The sequence below is a fragment of the Dermacentor andersoni genome, chromosome 10, assembly GCF_023375885.2.
Source record: "Dermacentor andersoni chromosome 10, qqDerAnde1_hic_scaffold, whole genome shotgun sequence".
NCBI classification, from domain to species: Eukaryota; Metazoa; Arthropoda; class Arachnida; order Ixodida; family Ixodidae; genus Dermacentor; species Dermacentor andersoni.
Window position 1 is genome coordinate 132,306,073 of NC_092823.1, and position 19,816 is coordinate 132,325,888.

Genomic DNA, 19,816 nt, shown 5'->3' on the forward strand with positions numbered 1-19,816 from the left:
TACTTAGACTTAGGTGCGGCTTTGGTGCACGTTAAGAAGCCCAGGTTGTCCAAATTTTTCAAGTCCCCAACTACGACGTGCCTCATAATCAGATCGTGGTTTTAGCATGTAAAACCCTATAATTGTTCTTTAATCACTACAATTAAAGAAGTATATCATTGAATTTTTTATGAAGCAGAAACACAAAGACGCATGCACGCATTTTTCATATTTGTCGAACTAGTGCCGCAGAGGAGCGCAACTGGAATGGATGGAATCACCTGCGTGCCTTTGTCGTCTACAGCATGCCTGCATCCATAAGTGTTTTAAAGAAGCTTTGTAACATTTCGTGGAGGTAAGAGTACATAGAAAGAAAATATGCGGATCCAGCGCACGTGTTGGAATCTGTCGGAAGCGAAGCTTTCGTGAGTGGTTATGAAAATACTCGAAAACTGAATGCGATGCGCTAAATGATCTTTATAGTATACTATTCAACGTGTTATTTCATGCAATGCTTATGTTTACGCTCTGTACCAGCCACAAGTTTAATGTGATGTAATGTTTCTGTTTATGCGCTACGGCTTTCCCAATTTATGCCAAAAATGCTAACAGCAGCTCATGCTAATGGACACTGCGAGACGTCGACGCAGTGATGCCACGAGTACAAAGATGATGTTTGTCGAGAGACGGATGGGTGAGAGCAGATATAGTTTGAGAGAAACAAGGCTGCACGACAAGGGCCCCGCCACGTCACCTGCCTGCAAGAGGTGCAGGGACCCCGAGAATCTGGAGCACCTTCTCTGTGCCTGCCCATCTTTGGTGCAGGGACGCTCCGTAGTGACCAACACTTCCAGCGGCCACAGAGACTGACCTGTTGTTCGCGGTGTGTCCCCGGCTGCCTGCGCTGCTGTAGCTTATAAATCCCCTGGAATAGACACCCTGTGAACGCCCGCTACAACGCCGGCCACTTTACTGAAGACTGTCAGCTGTCGCGCATAGTGGAGTGTATTAGGCCACATCCTGCCTCTTTCTCTATCATCTTTCACTTTCCACTCCCTCTTCCCTGACGACGCTTCGCCGTGCTCCCTCACGGGTTGCAGAATCAAGCGTCTTTCCTTTCTTTAGATCACTATCATCAAGACGCAAAAGACACGGGTGAGGATGACTAATAATTTTCCCGTTCCATTCATGCATTTGACGGCCATGAGGGGCGCTGCAGAAAGCGCGTACATGCTTTCGCGCGAACGTAGTCTTGCGCGCACCTGGTATGCGACTTCAGGCACGCGCCTATTGGGCAACACGGCAGCAGCCACGCTCAAGGAAGTCCGTAAGTGCTCGCTAAAGGCTCACACTAGGCCGACCCGACACCGATTTCGGTCTGCCGACTGTCGGCGACAGCGTTTTTTTCCTTCGTGTCGGCGCCTCTGCCACATTGTACCGACGCCGACCATCTGCCGATGGTCGGCGGAGAGCTCGGCGTCGCTACAGTGTGACAGAGATCGGTGTCGGGTCGGCCTAGTGTGAAAGCTTCGCTGAACAAGCATGCGACGTTGTCTGGCGATACCGGAACGTCGTTATTCAAGGAATTCTCTTGTGAAACGCCTTTTCTTCGTTGAATCCAGGCTTGCGTCTCCCCGCCTGCCCAGCAGCGGAAAACAGCGCGAACGTGTAGTCGAGCAACCCGTGGGCAAGCAGGCAGGTGAAGCGCCCGTCCAGGATGAAAAGTGCGAAAAAAAAAAAAGGGAGCATGAACGTTTGCTTTAGGGCTGTTTTACGAAGAGGAAGCATCCGGAAAGCTTCACTAAGCGTGCTAGATAAAGAAGCTTCCAAAATTGACGAAAAGCGACCTCAGTGTAACAAATAATCTGGCCATTTTGCAGCTGGGGTGCAAGGAAAACAGGCTGAATTCAGTCTGCGGCCTGTGGCAGGCGCGCTTCTTCATTGATTCAGCAAAAAACTCGGTGTAGTTGCTATTTTCCTAAATTTTATTTACCATTTCGGCCAAGAAGATATACCATTTTTTCTTTTTAGCTCGCGCATTTGTTCTACAAGTAGTGTAAAAGGAGAAAACATTAAACATACTTACTTGTCGGCCACATTGGTGCCATACTTTGTAAAGGTGCTTCGTCATTCAGAGCTGCAGAAATAAGTATGTTGTTCCTGAGTAGCTCGTGATACGGAAGTCGGCAATGTGAACACTTGCACCTATTATTTTTTAAAGCAAGCTTTTTACCTTGAATTTATTACATTAACTACGACTATCATAAACATTCCCAAGACTTAATTATAAAATTATAAACGTTAGCTAGCGTTTGTAATGAGCGGCACACCACGAAGATCGACAATCCACACAGTGTCGTAGTTAATGACTTTGTACAATGGCTTTGCAACCGGGCGGGCTAACTTAGGTGACAAATATTCCAGCATGGCTAGCATAAATATCTGTCCACCGCAATAAATTTCTATCTTTAAAAAAAAGGTAGTACAGTTGCTTAACATATTGCATTAAATTTGTATCCTTCTTTTAAGGAAATATTGTGGTTCTTGCTGTAATTGAACAATGCCCCCACGCGTTGTTCTTTATCGTAGATTTTATATCCAGCGCCGTTTTGCTTGTTTTCTTGGCTGTTAAATTCCTGTGTTCATCTCGCGGTCCTTTCATGTAAATTGGTCGCTATAGATGCTCTAGTTCGTAAAAATATTGTTGAAGTCCAGGGAAACATTGTAAAAGAGACGTGCAAATTAGGCTGCAAAACGTACCTGTTTTTGCAAGTTCATCGTCGGTTTCTTGCACTTCATATATGCGATGAAGCACGTGACCTTGCGATGAGCGCTCGCCTTGTGGTACGGGCTTGATTCTAAGCCTATTGTTAATGATGCCTTCCTGTTAGGAGAGTTATTATAAAACAATTCAAGGACAAATGTAAGACGGAATCCACTCGCAGAAGCTAGAGCAAATTAGACGTGCAAGACACATTTAAAAAAAAAATGTAGCAGCACGGGTTTTATTGCACATAAGAAAGGAGGAAACGACCGTAACTAACACAAGTTTTTTGAGCATTGATATCAATAAAAATTGTTGGCGGTTGTCCTGCACGAAAGCGATAGCCACGCGGCCCTGGTGGACCGGTGGCTGTGGCTTCTGGTGCTGAGCTCGAGTTCGCAGGACGTGTTCTCAACCGCAGTGGCGGCAGTTCAATAAGGTCGATTAGCAAGAACATTCGTGCATTTGGTTTTAGATTCCATGAATCATTCAAGCGTTAAATCATCAAAACTTACCTACTTCCATAAATCGTTATTTCAATGGCCATATTAGGCATAGGTACACTAATGAGGTTTCCTTGTTCTAGAAATATGCACAAAATGAAATGTTATTCATCAAACTACAAAGCCTAGAGGTGCGAAAGTCAGACGTTGCCGAGTGCATCGTGATCGCGTAAGCAGTATTGTAGTGCCCGATTTCGTGAAAGTCGGCAGCGCTTGCTAACAAGTGATATCCTATACTGAAGGTTGCGAAAATTAATGCTTGTGAATAAAAGAGAGTGACCGTGAATCTCTGGTATTGCTTGCTGCAGTTCACCAGTGCTGTTCAGTGCACAAAGAAAGATTTGTGCGTAAAATTACGTTCTGTGTCATTAATGCTACCTTCATTGTGCCTGGAACAACAAAAAAAATTTTTTTGCATCATAAACCCAGTTTAGAACTAATCAATTTCAGTTTATTGACTGGTTTGCTTTTAAAGCAACTGTGATTGTATCAGATATCTGCAAGACCTTGCGCATTGCGTTTAGTCCCAACGAAAATTCTTCACTCTGTTAACGCTTGTTTGAACCGACGTGCAGGACGTGCCGTGAAGTTCCTTGCGGGTCATGGTATTTCCACGGCACTGCTATTTGTCCAGTGATACTTCAGAAGTCTGTGCATTTACGCTCGGTAACTTACAACATTCACGATTCCATCTTTCTGCAGCACAATTAGTGATGACTGGTGGCGTTTGTCATGATACAGCTTTTCTTGAATGGAAGATGTGTCCACCTGCACAGTCATGCCAATAAAATAAATTGAACTGCAGTGAAGAAATTGGAACATGATATATGCTTAAGTCATCAACTAAAAAAATCTGGTGGCCCCTGATGCTACTCTTGAGCGAGAGATCTGCGAAGGCATTACCGGTGTCTCCCTTGGTAACTCTATGCCAATCGTTTGTGTTTTACTTTGTGGTTTGTTCTATTCCTTATCTGTGCTATATCGACTTATTATGGCTTATATGCACCATACTGAAGTAACACAAATGGTAACATATGCCACACGCTGAAGTGCCACATCGGACACAGGTACACGAACGTACATCTGGTACAATATTTTTTTCACTGTAATGCCAGTCCATTAAAAATTATACTCGACGCTCGTTTTACAGCCATTTTCAGCTCGAAGTTTTTCAGTTCAGTTCGTTTCAGTTTGTGCTGATGAGGATTTCTTTTGGCATACCCTTTGAAATCGGGCGGCAACAAATCGTTACAAGGCCTGCTAGAGCTAATCAGTTAATACTACATCTATTGCAGCCTATCATTTAGCCTAACTTTCTTCGATCTCTTCAGTGAAATAATTATTTCAATGCTGTACAAACCTGGTTGAACTGTTGCAATGCTGTACAAACCTGTTGCAGGCTTATGCCTGCAACAAACCTGGTTCTATTGGTGCCTTACCTACTTTTTCCCAACAATACTCTAAACGTCTCTTGCTTATCTCGACCGCTGCCCGTTTTATGCTCTCGCCTGCTTCGAATCCAACCGCATCTGGAAGGTGGACGCTACCTAAGAGTCTCGGTGATTTAATGTGCTTTAAGAAACTGGCTTTCCTCACAAACTGTTTCCATCACAAACTTAGGAGCCACACAAAACTACGCCGCTTAGTTTATCACCTCACAATACTCGCCAGAAATCAGCTTCACAAGTCTAAATCTGTCACTTTCTCTCCCGGCACTTCAATGGGGTCGTCATAATGGCTGGCTGTGTTTCCGTCATGGCGCACACTATCATCCACCTAACCGAATATCAATGCGTTTAAATCACTCCATCCGATTGCATGCATATCTGGCCGAGCATCAGCTTTTGCAACCTGCTTTGTTCTTGGCGCTATAACTATGTGGAATTGACTACCCAACTATATATTGTCATGTGACTGTAAATCATTCAGAAAAAACAACTGGATCATCAGTGTGCCCCAACCACAACTTGAGCCTTAATTGCATATTTTATTTTCGTTGCTTTGTTGTTTCATAGATTTTAGCTACTAGTACTCGTTTTCTTTTACAACTGTATTAGACTGTGTCACAACCGTACTAACACTTATGCTTTAATATTGTACACACTACACTCATTGAACATTGTTATGTGGACATGTGTATCCTAAGTTGTCTAATAGCTTGGGTCACTAGATATACGCTCGTGACATGTGGTTGCATCGTGGTCATTTCATTGCCGTCATTCCAAGTTTTTCGTCCGACTCTGGTCATGCCGTCGTCGCCACGTCATCATCCTTATACTATCATCATGCATTCGTTCTCATACCGTCGCCGTGAGGCCGTCGCGGTCCTTCACCGTTGTCACTCCAGTTTTACAATTGGACTCTCGTCATGTCGTCGTCGTCAAACCGTCGTCGTTGCGCACTCGTTGTCATCTCATTATCATCGTACGATTGCTATGCCATTAGCGTCATTGCGTCTTCGTCATACAGCAGGCATCGTGCAATCGTTGTCATATCTTCGTCGTGATGCCGTCGTGCTCGTAATTTCATCGTCATTATAACTTCGTCATGCCATTGTCATGCCATCGTCGCCGTGGCGTCGTCGTCACGCTGATGTTTTGTTATCATTTTCACTTCAGAAACATAACCCTATTGTCGTCATGCCGTCGTCGTCATAACGCTTTTGTCATTATTTGACGTCGTTTCTTCTTCATTCTGCCATAATCACTGGTCATTCAATTGTGATTATGCTGCCCTTGTCAGGCCGTCGTTGTCATTGCGACATTGTCACACAATCGCTTTGATGCATCCGTTATCATACCGTCGTCGTCCTAACGTCGTAATCGTCCCATCGTCGTCGTGTGCTTGTCATCCCATTGCACTCAAGCCGTCGTCGTCACGTTTCCCTCGTTGTACCATCAGCATCATTTTAGTACCGTCATTTTATTGTCGTCGTGCTGTCATCACACCGTCTCTGTAGTTCCATCGAAGTCATTCCTTCTTGGTCATTCTGGGATCGTCACTGCGTCGTTGTCATGTTCACTGGCGACCCTGGCAAACGAGTGCCATATCAAACTGTGGCTGTACCGGAGACAGTGTACGTCACATGCAGCCAAAGCAACGGAAGTCTCTGAATGACTGCCACAGATTTTAAATAAACTTGATTCAGCAATGCGGTATGTCACTACATTGATTGCTAATCGTATTATCGTCGACAGTCATCGCTAGTTGGGCTCTGCTGTAATTTTTTATGCTGCCTTACTTTCTTTACTCATTATTACGCGATTAAGACTATACACCCTGATCCCTTCTCAATCACATATCGTTTTTAAAAGACGCTGCATAGTGTATTGTGTACACTCACTCAGGTGCAGCCCCTTTTTTTAAAAGTGTCTCGTTTTTTAGCCAGCGATTCACCTGTCAGCGCTACCAAACTTCAGACTCGTGGCAACTAATCTGAAGGTTCTTATGAGCCTGGCTGGTTTCCGCGGCCTCTTCTTCCCACACAGGCACGTGCTGCATCTCAAGCATTTTTTCCCCCTCTTCATTTTGCGCCAACCTAGCGCGCGCTTCGCCTCCTTTCCATTCTCTCGGCGGCGGTGATTTCTGGATACAAATATTACTGAGGTCCGGATTCCTTGCAAATAAAAAAACTTTTTCTTGAAAAACCACACTGTGTTTGCGGTCATTGAGGCTAGTAGAAGCAAAACGACAAGAAATCCCAGTTCAGAAAGGGGGTGGCCAAAGGTGCTCATATTTTAGAAGACTCCTAGACGTACTTTCTAGGTATTTTTGTTTTTAGAGCGCAGCTCTTAGGCGCCCGTTCCTGCGGCGATCGTTCGGCGTTCCCGGCGTAAATCAGCGAACGAGCACAGCGAAAGCTGAGAGCGAAGGCGGCACCCAGCGGGGGACAAAAGAAAGTGGCGAGAGAGAAGAGTGAAGAAGCGGAAAGCGCAGGAGGAGGGTTTGGCGAAAGCTAGTGTTCCTGTCACGACCTACTGTATAAAGTAGGTCGTGGTCGTGGTATACAGTAGGTCGTGGTTCCTGTATATGCTCCCGCAGGGAGCAGAGTTGCGCATACCTTTTCCGGCGCCGCTCGCACCGCTATTGGCCGAGCGCGAAAAATGACGTCAAATGATCCGCGCCGCTGCGAAGCCAACTTTACGGGCGCATCGCCGACTCATGCGAACTCGTCGTTTCCGTCAGTACCATCGCCATTGCAATCAGTGGACCGTCGATCGTGCGTTCAGAGGAGCAGCTAGAAGCTCTTGCATCTTGAATCTTTTTCTATTTGCAGATTTGCTGCTACTAAATAGTAAGCACTACTAAATAGTAAGTACTACTAAATAGTAATAGTAAATAAAAGTAAGCTTTGCTTAAAATGTGCACATGTCAACATTTGAAATGCGCTTAAATCTGTGTCTGCACCGCATGTATCGAAAACGTGCAGCTGTTGTGAACGATGGTTAGTGATAAATGGCGCTCTGTTAACGGTCACTGACATAACTGCAGGCACGATAGCTCTCTTGGCGACGGTCATTAATCGGCTGGTTTCGGCAGCCAAAATGCGCTAAGTGTCCACCTTACGTGTGTGAAGTTTTAAACACTCTTTAAAACATTTCTTGCTTTCTGGCCGTGATAAGACAACTTCATATGCATGCTGAAAATCATTGCACCGCTGTTTGTGGCAACGTACTGCGCGTTTGCGAGCGAACTTTGGAGCTGTTCGAGCCACGGGAGTATATTATTTTGGGGAATCGAAGGCGGTCCCACCCCATATTTGTACGTTCGTGTGTGTGTTTGTATATGCGTGTTTACATAGGTACATACAAAGTTTCGGTTGGTTGGAAGCCCACCCCCTCCGGCTGCACGAATGACTCGTTCGAGCGTAGCCTGTATTAACAAGTGCCCTTTGCTAAGCGCCTGCGAACAATTGGCGCTTGTAGCTCGCGACCACCAGAGAAAAAGGCGGAACACCGCGCGGCATTTGGCTCCTGCGCGCGCGAGGAGTGGCTTCGCTGCAGAGCTGGATCACGGCGGAGGAACTATGCGCAACTCTGCTCCCTACGGGAGCATATACAGGAACACTAGCGAAAGCGTGAGAAGAAAAGCGTAGTGTGGCGACGGTGGCTACGAGATGGCGCCAGAGCAGCGGGCGTCGTCTGGGAGGTTTGTCGGCGGCGGCTTCTGTGAATCGTGCCCACGAGTCACCCTCGCGCTGGCCCCACACGCTGGCTTTCGCGATCTTCAGATTAGAGAGGCAGTGGGGCCATACTTCCCTCCGTTTGCTACCTGTAGCACAAGATGGATCGTCCACACCAGCCGACATATCGCAATATAAGAACACGTATATAGCTGCACTCAACTTTCGCATTAGGGAGTACCATAATCGCCGGTTAACGAAAAAAAAAATATAGACAGGCGTAGTGCGTATTACTACAAAGGCACATATACATCACACACAAGATACAGTGCGCTGTCGATTGAATTTTTCTCAAACTAGAATAACACTTATACCTGAATAAGTACAGCCACAAGCATGAGACACGTCTGCACCAGAGAAGCAATGCAACACGAAACTGCAGACAAAGACAACGTTTTTGAATATGAATAACTTAAGTAACAGCGTGGTAGTGAAACGCATGCATTAAGTTTGTTGAAGTGTTTTCTAGTGCTATGTACTTTTGCCCTCTTCGTATGAGGTATCAAAACAGATATGTGTTGAAATAGTCTCCTGCTTCTTTTGGGAAATTACAAAGCAAAATATTTTGGAATTGAAAGCTAGCGATGAAATCCTTATTTAAGAAGTATATAGACTTGGTCATCACGGTGTCTCATCGTATCCTCCGCTAAACACTTTTTTAAAGCCTGATTTTCGGCAAATAAAATATATTGGGACAAACAAACAAACAAACAAACAACAAACAAACAAACATTGTTTCGTGCAAGAAGTCCAATGGCGAGTGGAGCTATGGTCCATAAATCCAGAGAAACTTTGTGGTTAGCAGCACAGCCCACATCATTAGGCTAGTACCATTCACTCATTGAGTTGTGTGGAAATACTGAGAATCGCGCACTTTACCAAGAACGAGCTGAAAGAAAAATGTGTACGAAGTCCTTCAAACAAATGTGAGATCAGAAAACGATAGAAATACAACTGGTTAAGGCGTGAAAAAATGACATTTGTTTGTCTTTGAGAATCCAAAACGTAAGTTCAGTGTGTCAAGTGCAAGGGCGATATTTGGTTGCCGGCTCTTCAAGGCTAAAAAAAGGTGCTAAGACAATTTTTTTTCATTACACATGCCATGCAGAAGTATTCAATCCCAGGTGTCTTCACCTTTGGGTCATGACAATAAAGCAACTGGAATAAACTGCGAAGCAGACTTGTTTAAGCATTCTTTCCATAAATTTGCACGAACCACACGACAATATAATAGTGTGCAATCACATATTCACTGATACATCATGTGATACATTCGCTATCTTGTTGCAAGTACGCCTCTATACGTGCTGTGCTGATGATGGTTGTTTGTTAGCGCGTCACTGTTGCTTTTTGACTTATAACACCGGTTTGTACATTTTCTCTACCCTCACTGTGGATTACAATTTGGCGTTGAGACGGTATTTCAAAAATGGACCGACCGACCGACCGACCGACCGACCGACCGACCGACCGACCGACCGACCGACCGACCGACCGACCGACCGACCGACCGACCGACCGACCGACCGACCGACCGACCGACCGACCGACCGACCGACCGACCGACCGACCGACCGACCGACCGACCGACCGACCGACCGACCGACCGACCGACCGACCGACCGACCGACCGACCGACCGACCGACCGACCGACCGACCGACCGACCGACCGACCGACCGACCGACCGACCGACCGACCGACCGACCGACCGACCGACCGACCGACCGACCGACCGACCGACCGACCGACCGACCGACCGACCGACCGACCGACCGACCGACCGACCGACCGACCGACCGACCGACCGACCGACCGACCGACCGACCGACCGACCGACCGACCGACCGACCGACCGACCGACCGACCGACCGACCGACCGACCGACCGACCGACCGACCGACCGACCGACCGACCGACCGACCGACCGACCGACCGACCGACCGACCGACCGACCGACCGACCGACCGACCGACCGACCGACCGACCGACCGACCGACCGACCGACCGACCGACCGACCGACCGACCGACCGACCGACCGACCGACCGACCGACCGACCGACCGACCGACCGACCGACCGACCGACCGACCGACCGACCGACCGACCGACCGACCGACCGACCGACCGACCGACCGACCGACCGACCGACCGACCGACCGACCGACCGACCGACCGACCGACCGACCGACCGACCGACCGACCGACCGACCGACCGACCGACCGACCGACCGACCGACCGACCGACCGACCGACCGACCGACCGACCGACCGACCGACCGACCGACCGACCGACCGACCGACCGACCGACCGACCGACCGACCGACCGACCGACCGACCGACCGACCGACCGACCGACCGACCGACCGACCGACCGACCGACCGACCGACCGACCGACCGACCGACCGACCGACCGACCGACCGACCGACCGACCGACCGACCGACCGACCGACCGACCGACCGACCGACCGACCGACCGACCGACCGACCGACCGACCGACCGACCGACCGACCGACCGACCGACCGACCGACCGACCGACCGACCGACCGACCGACCGACCGACCGACCGACCGACCGACCGACCGACCGACCGACCGACCGACCGACCGACCGACCGACCGACCGACCGACCGACCGACCGACCGACCGACCGACCGACCGACCGACCGACCGACCGACCGACCGACCGACCGACCGACCGACCGACCGACCGACCGACCGACCGACCGACCGACCGACCGACCGACCGACCGTTAGTCATAACACGAGCGCCCCAGGAGACAGCTAAAAGTGTGAATCTGCCCACACTACACGGAAGTTATCGCTGAAAATGACGGGGAAATGAAAAGTTCACTTATCCCGGCGAACGTCTCAACGCCATCGAGGGAGTAAAGGCCATCGCGCGAAGGAGCTTGAATTAAACTATGCTTGTTGAAAGTTCAGGGCACAGAAAGCTAAGGCTTGCATAAAGGCCGGAAGCCAGGGCTAAAGATCGGGAAAGACGTCATCGCGACGTCCAGTGGCTTGGTGCAACCACCATGTCAAGGTAGTTTTAAAACGAGCCCGAATAAGTCGTGTCATGGCTCTTCCAAGCGTTGTCACCGAAGTTGACAGACAGATTAATGAAAGCGTAATGAATAGCGGCATCGAATATGTTTCAAGGCTATATCGTGGTTTCTATATTAGTGACATTATATGAAATAGTCCCTGTCTAATTAAAGTTGTCTCATAGTCATTATTGGAATTTATATTGAGATGCGCAAGATAAGCTAGAGAAGCTGCTGCGTTTTGATGTGGCTGTACAATAGAGAAGTGTTCACCCCTGTGACAATTCATGTATACCCTGCACTTATGCAATACGCCGCAAGGGCTCTTTTATGTATTAAAATGAAATGAAATGAAAACGAATGCGCGGTAAAAATATTGTGTACTACTTAACGTTCTGGCTCATTTCGCCGGTCAATTCCTTCTTCACTGTGAATAAGTATGTATTTAGAGTAAAATTACGGTGACGACTGAGACATTGCTTCGCTACACTATACCTTTGCAGTTCCACACCGTTATTGCAGCCGTTGTGACTCGGAGCTAATGACTTTGTGCTTGATGACTGAGTGACCCAGCCTAAATTCAAAATAACATGGCTTGTGAGGTTACATTTTGTACACACTTCCTCAATTTCAAAAGATACATTTTATCTACATTAGAACAGCAATAATTTATTCGGGTCCAAGATTCATTGAATGCCATTTTCTGCACAATTCTATTGCTTAACCTACCATTGATTTTTTTTTTCATTTCAGGGCGGGAACTTCGAATATTATGGGTTTTAAACGGTAATATTGTACTCATCTTCTGTCGCGTGCGCTACTGAACAGAGCCATGCCGACTATACGTACCGTTTTCACTTGTTTTTCGTATTCACTACTCGTAACCATGAGCAGTTTCTCCGCTAATACCGTGCTTCTTTCAAGATTAAGTGTAAGCCGTTCGTTCAGCCGAAGGACCAAATTGTCCCCGCGTGTACGTTCTTGCACAATGGCCGGATAGACTAGCGTTTCACTTTCTGTTCGAGAAAGCGGAGAAGAAAAATAAACGGAAACGATTAGTTAGGATGTGGGAGTCTCGAAAGAAGCCAAGATGTCGCTTACAAAATAACTGCTCGTATGTTATAACCCCCTTTTAACTCTAGGAAAACTTACCTGCATAGCAGCTGAGCACGAAGTGTGAAGCTACGACGAACGCAATCATTTCTGACTATTTACAGCTAATTTAGATCACCTGCAATGTACTACAATAAATCTACATTTGGAGCGAATGTGGCCTGTGGGATATATATACAGGCATGGGACCTGCAAGATTTCGCTATTTGATTGGCCACCACACGACGTCAAAGAGTTGAAAAGTGCATGCACTAGGGGCCAGTGCGAACCGTATGGTGCTGCTGACCTTTTGACTTGACGTTCTCTCTCGCACTTGGCACTGAAAGGCTTCGCGTTGCAGGCGTTTGCGCATTACGAAGCGGCCACAGGTGCCAAAGGTAAGGCTTCCGCAAACACGTTCACCAGAACTACAATGCCAGATTTTTTTATTACTGGTCGTCACTTGCTCACTTGCTTTCTTACATGTGAATCCGTTGTAAAGGTGGTTCATGACATGTTTATGGCATTTCGACCTCTTTGTAGAATTACTGGAGCCCTGTGATGCTGTCGCTCTTCGGCGCGCAGCAAGAAAGGCTTTCTGAGGGCACTGTTTGTGCTGAACATTGAACAGCTTTTGCCGCTACCACACGATATCCCAATAAATAGCATATGCAGTTACGTTCTTACTGAGACACAGGACCACCTGCACTAACATGTGCCGCAGCAACGGCTAAGGCTCTGGTACACTGCGCTGCTTTTTATGTGCATTTGCATTTCGGACGTAGCTACGTTATAACGAATAGACCACAACATGAGGCAGGAACTCTAAAAAGCTAATAGTAACCCACGCCAAATAAAGTGCGGGAATTAAAATGCTGTGTGTGTAGGTTTATCTTAGGTTTTCGTTGATATTCGCATAAGGCGAAGGGTACGAAAGGGAACGACAACGTGCCACTGCGTCAATCAATATCCTAGATTTATGTGAGAATGGCAGATCCGAGAAGACGTAGCAGCACAAGTTGTCTGTTTGGCCGGCGGCTGCCTGCATTGTCCAATGAAAGTATACAAACAGCGGGAATGCCCTATAGAGAAATAACGCTGCGTTGTAGAGAGGGATACATGTTTCGTGCGTGTAGTATAAAAGTGACATTCTGAACACTTCCACCATCCAGCGCGCGTACTTGGCCGTTTTGGTCACTCCGATGCCTCCTTGCCAATACTGTATTTCCAGGATAGCATATATGTTAGAATGCACCTAAGAGTTCACAGCAGGTGCCAAAGAATACGTTGAGCAGGTTCCAGGCAAGTAAAATATTGGCGTGCGCTTGCTGCTAGTTAATTATCGCTGAAGCCTGGCACAAAGACGATCATGTGTCGTACAAAATACACACAATCACGACAAAAGATGGAGAATAGGATAGAAATATGAGCCCGAAATCAATCCCTTTTGCTCATCGACAGTGGTCAAACATGGGATGTATATGAAGCGACGTTTTTTCAAGGAGGCTAGCCTTTTTATACTTCTATTCTTGTTTTCGAAAGCTCTGACTTCTCTTCGTCGCGGCTATGGAAAGCCTACTGGTACTATCTTGGCTAATTCAGTTCCTGGCTCGTTATTCGGACCTGTGCTCCAGTCGCAGCAACCCCCTTTTCACGTTCTTTTGCTTGCTGTAGTGATAAGTAAATTTTGCTGAAAAAATAAAGTAGGATTGATAAGTTCCCGGGGAAAGTCATACATATTATTAATTGTTAATCTCAATAACCATTGAAGCAAATTGCCTTACCTGTGGTTAGCTACACAATTTGAAGGCATGTTCGAGTGTGCTGAGTACTTTTCTTTTGTTATTGCAGACTTTGACATTTAAAATAACCGGTTACAAGGCATAAAGCGTGTCGCCGACACTTTGGCTAATGTGGAGTTAACATTTTTTCAACGAGATCAAATCATCAAGTACAGATATCCACTCTGGTGGATCAGAGAGCGCACGATATACCGCTCTCAGACATACCACACTTTCAATGAAGCGTTGGCGAACAGGATGAACAACTGGGTCTGCATGCGCGAATTCCGTTCTCGTTTTCCACAAAGCGTGGAGGCTCAGAACCATAATTAGATCGTATGGTATATCGTCTGATGTATTTACTGGCAAGAATCGTATGTAATATGGGTCAAGGGGTAACTGCTTCTTTAATGTGCGCTGGAGTATATCTCAGTGAAAAATTGGGCCCCAACAATCTAGGAATACATGCTCGATTGTTTCGGGTTTCTTGCATAAATAACAGTTGGCTGTCCAGGTTACTCGCTTATTATTGCGGAGGACTATAGTAGATATCACAATTTGTCACCTCGGTTATACAACGAAATGCTGCGATTTGCGTTCGCTTTCATCTTTCTCTGTGCTCGTTCGCTCGGTCACGCCTCCGCCGACGACAACGACGCTCGCAGCAGGAATGGGCGCCTAAGAGCTGTGCTCTAAAATGGTTTTCAAGTAAACATGCCTCCATAGACGAACCAGTGTACGAAACTGGGTTATAGTTGGTTTGCCAAAAGAATGGTGCCCTGCCGTTTAAGCTGTTCTGATATTTTAAGCGTTTTGAGATTTACCACAACTTCTGTCAAGTTTCTACGGGTTGCGCCTTTCCGTTGTGGGTGAGATAGCTGATGAACGCCTTCGGGCGCTGTTGTAGTGAGGTGATGTTATTTTCCTTGCCATTTCATATCTATTTTGCTGTCATAGTGCTGTTAAGTTGTTTTTGACTGCATCTTGTCATGCGGTTTCAGGCGTTTATGCCAGCAGTAATGGCACATCCCCTATCGCTCACAACTGAAACCGAGGAGCCGCCAGTTTGGCATATGGGGAAAGCTAGCTATCCACACTTGCGTCAAGCGTGCCCCGGCACCTATAGGCGTTGTTCAACTGACATCGAACGCAATACATTTGACGAACACAAGAAGCGAATGGGTGTTCTTTTCGTGCTGTTTCAATAGAAGTGTGCGTGTGACTGTCGTGCACAACATTCCTTAAGCAGGAGATTGATCGTTTCAATGTGCTTTCCAGGAAATGTCACTGGGTCAGTAAAGGACACCCGGGTTTCCGGGGTAGCGTTTTGGAAAATGCATTGCAGGACCAGATACAGGCGTAGGTAGGTTGAAAAGGCAATGAACGAGTTTTCATAAAAGTCTGCAAGCACAACGCTTTGATCTTGAAGCTATTCTTAATAACGCAACGCCTTCGAAAACAACAGCACATCGCGCGCGGTTGTATACAAAACGCATAAAGAATTCAGCCACCAAACCCCGATTTCTTTAAGAACACAGCATAGAATTCTTGATTGCAGCGCAAAGTTATTGCGTTTTTTGTTTTTTTGTTATTGTTCTCTTTTGTCAATTTATTCTTTCTCTTTGACCTTGATTTTGCTCCCCCCTTATGTAATGCCTTCGGGCCTTTAAGGGAAAAATAAATGAAATGAAATGAAATGAAAAGTGTGGTGAATGTGATTAGTAGTTTTACGCCCGTTTACGTGCAATATATTAAGATTATTCCTCAACAGCACAAGATAAGGTCATGGGACGTGAGCTGAATTCGTCCCGTATCTTGTATACATCAGCTCCCTTTTCTGCCACGCTACTTTCACCGTGGAGACTGCTATTTTTTTGGCTACAGCAATAACTAACCCACCATGTTACAATTCCACGCGAAATAAAGGGGCAAATGGCTGCTTCAATATTTCAGTAACACCAAGACGTTGACAGTACTTATTAGTGACTGCTTGTCGGTTTCTGTATTGGTGCGCCGTCGTTAAATACAACTCGTGCGTGCTCCTTGTCTCTGGGCAAAGTGCAGAATTTCACATGCGGCTTCATTTATAAATGCCTTGGGCATGACAATCTGATCCTGATGTGGTGGCGCTACCATATGTGGCAACAATCTTGGGTTGGCACACGATCAGGGTTCACGCGTAAGCGCGTCGCGGTGCTTCTCGCCATGGGTTACGTTTACAGTTATAAATATTTGATTGCACAATACAATAGCAAATATTTAATAGTAATTTGCAGCTATAGTTGGAAGTGGCGTTTACAGAGATATACGGTAGAATCGCGTTATACGGAACCTCAATAGACCGGATAAATAAATTCCGATTAACTTGGGAGTTCTGTTTACTGAAAAAAGAAAATGTGCAAAGGTGCAGCACTATATGTCATACGTGCATCAGGCTCCACATACTAAACCCTTCACTGCAACTCGGACCTCCGGCCGGACTGCACCGAGGCGAAGCGTCTCCTCTGTGTCGGTTGTGGCTGGGAGCTGCCTTCACGAAAGCTTATTCAGCACTAATTGGAATGGCTAATAGTGCTGCATGTGATGTCTACGGATGCGAGAAGAACATTTACCACTAATTGTGCCACTGTCCTCAGTTTGAAGCACAAAGACAATCTACGTCTAACGCATTGAGGAAACTAGATCGTCCTCTGAGTGACCACACAATACTAGAACACCGTCGCCACAGATCATCGGCTCAGAAGGCAGTGAAAGCATGCTTTCTGAGAAGGTCTCGCTTGTGCCAGTGCCTTCGACTTTGCACGTTTATATACCCCTTCTCTCCTCCCCTTCTCCCTTCCCCCAGCGTAGGGTAGCCAACCGGACTCTTGACTGGTGAACATCCCTGCCTTCGTTATATGCCCCTTTTTCTCTCTTAACAGTACTTTTCAATATGCCAAGCATAAAGAAGTGAACTTATAGCTGCCCTAATTTGTCACATGGTTTGGGCGTGCTTGACGGCTACTACATTGACCAGGCTTCGCTGATTCCGGTTTCGAGGAGGTGCCAACACGACAGCTTCTTTCTCGTATTTTTCCGAGCGTTTTGCGCATTCGTGAGCAGCGAGAGAGACATCTGGGGATTTTCCTGAACGTTATTGCTTCTCAAGTGCGTTTGCCTAGCTACTACGGAGGACGGCGCGTTTTTTTCGCGCGTAGGCATCGCCTAAACTTCTGTCTAAACGGGATCATAACGTTCCATACAATGTCCGTGATGCTGGAGCGGCAGTTTGTCGTCAGCGGTTGGCCCGAGTCACTGCGGTGCATGTACATAATAAAGTTTGCAGTTTCGCAGTGCGTCTTCGGCTCTCTGCCAGTGCCACGGTCGTCGGAGACGGGGGGAACACGTGCCACATTGGCACGTTCTGTGTATGCGTTATCCGGCCATGAAAAAAAAAAACTTTAAGTTTAACGTGCAAAATAATATTTTACAAGAAAACGAATTCGTAGTAACAATGTGTAATCATTAAGGGGTCTGCGGCCGCTGAGGCGCCTTCTACCTAAGCCAACCCTCTTCCGCTCCTTACGGCGGTTTGCTTCGCTCCCCTTGACAGAAATTATACGTAGTGAAGCCTGGTGGTGAAGAACAGGAAAGGAGAAGAACTTCCGCAGATGTCACCAGAAAAATAATATAATAATGCAAATAAAAAAAGTGGATTGAACGCGCTATTTGAACCAAGGAAGTCAGTCATGATCTCAACACTTTGATTCATTATTAATCCCATGTCGCGCAATGCAGCTCGGCTAGGGACAAACGAAAGAAAGCGCGTCCTCCACCGCGGTGCCGTAGAAACCCTGGGAAAGACAGATTCCGAGAAGCGAAAGTCCCCAGGTGTCTCTCTCGCGACTTGGACATTACGAAAATACAAAATCGACTAATTTAGGGGCTGTGGTACCGTTAAGCGATTTCCGTTTACTGAAATTATACTTCAGGCGTTCCCACGACAAACAACTAGCGGCGACAGAACGGTATTTGTGCTAGAAATTACTTCTATACTTAATGAAATCGACATAGGAAACCCACGGTAAACCGCAGGATCTCGGTGCCTTGTAGGTAAAATACGCATGGTGATTGGAAAGCAGACTTTGATGATTCAAGATTCACAAAATTATTAAAAAGAAACGAATGTCTGACGTCGCATATCCAACAGCTTTTTGGTGACGTAGGCCAACGGAAAGTTCTTTTCTAGGAAGCTCTGGAACACTCTGGAGACAGTGGGATTGACAGCCCCGACGAAACGACCCGATTTGCTTACGAGAGCAACCGATGCGCCACGTTCCCGATTCGGCGACGGGGGCGATTATTGCAGCTACTATGATGGGACGTGAATATATGTGTACTCGAACATTCTTCCGATCTTTTGCCTGCGTTGTGTCCGGACATGCTCCTCTTTCTTCCGTGTGGGCCACCACTATGTAAGCATACCGTGCTACTCCATCTGTGGCTAGGCGTCACACTTACAAACTGAAATTTAGTTCTGAGTATGAAACCGAAAACACCACGTATAACACATTAAACTGTTTTCTGAGATTAATCTGAGATTTTCGGGCGCCTGTTCTCGTGTTTGTTCTGTAAATCCAAGTAGCGTGTAGCGTGCTCGAAAGCTTAAATAGCTGAATATCGCAGAAGTACAAGAATAAATGTTAGTGCTCACAATCGATGTTCATGCTGAAGGTAAATTGCGAACTTCATAAATCGCTATTAGGCCTTCAGTATACCGCGATAGGCTTTGACAATTCCTCGCGCTACTCCTAGAATTTCTATGTTGCCTTCTCTGCGTGAGTTACATTTCTCCTTATACTTCGTCCTTATGTACCAATTCACGCAAGGTAAATACACAGAACTGTATCTGGCTAACCTTTTTTTCTTATTCACGTTCTTTCCCATTCCATAGACATAGTGTTTAAACTGTACCTCACCGTTCTGTGCACAGTGGTACCTGACCGTTGTCGTAATAGAGAGCTTTAATAAACTGTTCTACTAAAGGACAAGCAGATTAGGAGACAGGATCTGTAAGCTCGCACACTTCATGATTGTAGCTATAATTATTTTTCCGTCCTAACGCTCCTTGATGTTATCTGTCAATCTCCTTACTAGCCTATCCCAGTTCAATATTGCTCGCCGGTCCTTACACTGGCCAACCTCCCGTTATTTGCCTCCAATTTTAATTTCTCTTCTTCGCAATCAACAGTTGAATACAAGGATGGCAGTTCATTACGCTGCACAGACCCCTTTTTTGTACACGCAGCGCGCCTTTCTTGTGCACATTGGTGTATTTGTTTAAGGAAGCATAGTACACCCTAATTAAGTTTTGATCATCTCGACCACACTGAATGCATTGAAGACCCGGTTAGAAAATGGTTCGACATTTATAGAAGATGTCTAATCTTTATCGCCAAAGGGTGAAATATTTTTTATAAATATC